General features: G+C 38.7%; 1 pseudogene; it reads left to right on the plus strand.

The window, feature by feature from the left end:
• Positions 1–546: 546 nt before the first annotated feature.
• LOC112479391 lies at positions 547–665 on the plus strand (annotated as a pseudogene).
• The last annotated feature ends 4,024 nt before the right edge of the window (positions 666–4,689 follow it).

A 4,689-nucleotide genomic window follows, 5' to 3' on the forward strand; every position in this document is an offset into this window, starting at 1 on the left:
GCTGAGCCTGGAAAAATAACCCAAGCATGCAGGCACATCTCTTTGGCTCTGTGAATTTTATTAAACATTTACAAATGTGTTTTCTTCAGTTTCTTGAGATAACCTGGGACAAACAAGGTGGTCTTTCCAGTTGTCATGTTTATTAATAATTCCATCAGTTCCTACTGTGTGGAGAGAGAAAGGAAATAAACCAGACAGTGGTGATAGGGAAGCCAGGCTGAGACTAGGAAAGGGCCCTGTGGCTGGTGGCCGGTCACCAGGTGTAAAGATGGGAGCTTCCCGGCTTGGGCAGGGGCTTGCCCCACCCCTCCACCCCCAACCTTTGACACTTGAATTCTTGCGGTGGGCACCGCTTGCGCTTCTGGATGAGAGCCTTTTTGCTTCCTTGTCTTTTCAGTATTTTTTCTCTGGTTACATCTGCTATGTAATTAAGGAATTAGCAAAGAAGAAAATGTCACCCATAATCCTGGCACCCCAAGATAAGGATACTTAAGACCTTAGCATATTCTCTTCTAGATTTTGGGGGCATTTAAAAAATGTTATTGAGTTTACGGCCATGCCACCCTGAACAAACCTGGTCCTGTCTGATCTTGGAAGCTAAGCAGGGTCAGGCCTGGCTAGTACTTGGATGGGAGACCACCTAGGAAGACTAGGTGCTGTAGACGTGAAAAATAAATAAGAGATTGTAAACTGATAAAGTCCTTGCAATCTGTGAGGTCAACTAAGGGTTGCCCCACCTAAAAAATAAAAAATAAATATTATTGAGGTCTTACACTTTCCATACATAACTCTATTATAATTGATGCTTCCAGAAGTTATTTTTTTCTTATTACGGAAACAATGCTTATTTGATTGCAGAAAATTTGGAAAATACAGGGGAAAAGCACAGAGAGAAAAAGTAAAAATTATACCAATTATTCCTCCATTTAGAGGTAACCAACCAGTCTTTGTGACTGTTTGCATGTATACACTGCTAGTCTTTCTTTTCTCAAGTATATAGCACATTATCTCTCACCATAAATTGGGATCATACATATACAGGCACCCTTTCTTTCCCCTTTTTACTTAAAAAAAATCCCATGAACGTGTGTCATGACATGAAGTTTTCCTTTGAGACATGATTAAATAATAATTTACGCGAAACTTATGTAACATAAAATTAAGCATTTTAAAGTGAACGATTCAGTGGCATTTAATACATTAACAGTGTTGTGCAATCAGCACCTCTATCTAGTTCCAAAACAGTTCTCTTACTCGAAAGTCAAATTCCTTACCCATTTAAGCAGTTTCTCCCAATTTCCTCAGCCTCTGGAGACAAACCAATCTGCATTCTGTTCCTATAGATTTACCTATTCTGAATATTTCATGTATATGAAATCATACGGGAGACTTTTTAAAGGCTGCAGGGTATGCTTTTATTGATCTCTTTGAACAGGCCCTGGGTGGTCTTCAGCATGAGGTCCCACCATTTAGGAGCTGGAGTTCTGTCATATGGACGCACCATATTTATCTAATCCCTTGTTTTTGGACACCGGTGGTTTCTAGTTTTTTAATGCTGCATAAGTAATAATACGTAGAACATCTTTGTGCCTAAATTTCTTTTTGTTCTTTGGATTAGCAAGGACATGTATTCTTGAATATCCTTATGTAATCTAGTTTGCAAGAAGTTGTGAAGCGAACACTTTTTTTTGGGTTTCCTTGAATGAAACCCTCTTGTCTCCAACCTTTGGCCTCCTTGTTGTTTTTTTAACAGTCTTATGTCTTCACATCAAAGCAATTCCTTAGCTAGGATGACTAATGCATCATTAAACCCTGCAAGGTGATAATACCTCACATTACCCAAAGTTAGCATTTAAGAAGGTGGCACTTAAACCTGCCACTTCCTTTGGGATCATCTGAGCTATTTTTTGCTGAATCTTTCTGTTTTTCAGGGGTAGCGTAACTTTTATAGAGACTAGTTAAACTGCTTTTGATTATGAGTTGAAAGGGCTGGCTGATGCTTGTGGAACTTGTAACTGCCAGAGACCTCAGGTAAAGTGACTTGCTGTTTCTTGTCTCTCATCCAGGTGCAGGAAGTGCCCAAGTAAAACTGGCTGTGAGATGCTCTGTGTAGACAGATTGTGGATTAGAGCACAGCCAGGAGTAGGCTTCCCGGAGAAGCTTCAGACCTCCTGCAAAATCCAAGACTGGCAGGATATTTCTTTATCACTGTCACAGACCTGGATTAGGTGTTATTAAAATATGAGCTACCTTTGACAGTTACAGTGAGCATTGTGAGCATGGAATTATTGAAGGGTCTTATCGTGAGCATGGGATAATTGAAGGGTCATCAGCTGGTTCTGTGGAGGGTGGGAGAGAGAGGGGGAGAGGAGAAAAGAGAGGGGAGAGAAAGACAGAGATAGAAGAGAGGAGAGGGGAGGGGAGGGGAGGGAAGGAGAGGAGAGGAGAGAGAAGAGAGAGAACATATTTCTATAAACTAGATCTCTGTGTGTGATATCGTCCCTCTACTCCACTTTCTAAGTGGCTGCATGTGGTCTCTAAAATCTCTTCTTTTCTAGATGACTGGGTTCCTAACCATGCTCCAGTCATTTTAGATCCCTTGTGTGAGCTCACTAAGCTTACCTTCATTTTTGATAGCTGAGAGCAGTCCTTAAAATCCCATTCTTCCCTCTCCCCCATTTTAGAGCTTTCTGGAGGTAGTCTTTATGCTCCTTTATGGACATTATAGACTGGTGGCTCGTGTTTGACATGGCCAGGAGAAAAAAAACGTAGAAGTCTATCTAGATCAGTAACTTCTTTAAGCTTCATTGATTCTGAGCTTAAGTATATATATTATCCCCTCTATCTATGAGTAAATCATGGTCCCTCAAGTTGCCCCAGTCCAGTGGGGACAGATACATAAACAACTGTAATGTGACAAGTATCCTCATGAGGGTTTGTATGGAATGCAATAGGAACACAGATTCGGGGGGCAATCTATTTCATGGGATAGGCTCAGTAAGAAGCAACATTTGAACTGGGTCTTGAAGGATGGGTGGGAAGTTCCCATGTGGATGGGTACTGGAAGAGTATTCTGGAAAGAACCTGTCTGTCATTCCAACTATTCTTTATTTGTTCATTCATTCATTCATTCATTCAGCAAATCTCTCCTCTTAGCCTGCCGCAGTCTAGGCCCTGTGGTTTGTTAGGAGTTTAGATTTTCTTTGTGCCTAGCATAGTGCTTTGTATACAATCGTTGTTTGGGAAATATTTGAGTAAACCCCCAAAAAAAAATCCATGTGATATGGGAAGTGAAAATCACTCTGACATTTGTAGAAACTGACGTTTAAATAAAGCGTGAGACCACTGTAAGATGTGTAGTTAATATTTTAATTTAGTGCCCTTCCCAGTTTTTATTTAGTTCCCTTCCCAAGAAATATATTTGGAGAATTTCAGTGATCTTTCAAATAATTACAGCATCCTATATTATCACTTTTGATTCTGTGCTCTGATAGTGCTGGATAATAGAACATTCATGGTAATGTTTTTATTTTATGTTTTTATTGTTGTTGTTGTTGTTGTTGTTCCTGTTTAACAAAATATATAAGGCCAGAAACCCTGCAAAACCTTCTTAACTTGTGGAATCTTCTCATACGTTGTGTTCAGTTTGCTTCTTACCCAGTGATGTTCTTTTTGACTCCTTGATTCAATTTAGCTTCCTGTGGGTCTGAGAGGGTCAGTTCCTGAACTTCATATAAGTTTCTCTTTGGTGAGTCAACTTTCTAATCATGATAAAGACCAAATTATTCTTTTATAAACATGGTGCAATTTGTCACATTCCCATCTTACCAGTTTCTTGAGGGGGAAGAGAAAGAAAAACATAAGCACCCTTAAAATCTGCTTTATATTTTCCTACAGAGTAAATAATAGACTTTTCATTTATTTGAACAACAAAAGTAAAATAAACACAAACTAGGAAAACATTGTCCTTTCAACCAGGTAAATTTACCTTTAGCAGGTAGCTTAAGTTGTGTTTTTAAATGCAGTACTATTTATTCAGACATTAAAAGTTAACCAGTAAAGGGCTTTAATGTAAACTTTGTCAGTGTAAGTTCTTCTATTTCATTACAAAAATATGTAGAGCATAAAAAGAAATCTTATATTTCAAACATGTACCAAGGGTCTTAGTGTATTACCATTCTGAAAAGCTCTGGTCCTCACTATTTGGTCTAGCTTATTTAATTTTTAAATCGGGATGGTGTACATAATTGTTCTTATTCTTTTATTTTTGCACAAAATTTTAGAACATTAAGGTTTCATGTAGATTACGGTCACTGTAGCACTCACAAAAGAACTTTCTTTGGTTTCTTCATACTGTTTCTTACATTTATTTAGTTAATCAACCAATACAAGGCATTTAGCTGATTGCTGTGAAGAAGACCAAGGTTTAACACTGGTCTATGAGAATATGTAATCCAGTGGCATTTAATAGTATCATCTCCATGACTCTACTTATACTTTTTCCTCTGCTTAGAATGCCCTTTCTTTGTCCCTTAATCCTTAGCCTTCATGGCTCAAACCTCCATGAAACTTTCCCTGACTTCCCTATATCATTTAGGGCACTGGATCCCCAACCCTGGGCTATAGATTCTTTGAGGGGAATCTCAGAATTATTGCAGTGGGTCATCTCTGTAATACATCTCTGCAAAA

This window comes from Pteropus alecto, unplaced genomic scaffold (genome assembly GCF_000325575.1).
Source record: "Pteropus alecto unplaced genomic scaffold, ASM32557v1 scaffold120, whole genome shotgun sequence".
Classification (NCBI taxonomy): Eukaryota; Metazoa; Chordata; class Mammalia; order Chiroptera; family Pteropodidae; genus Pteropus; species Pteropus alecto.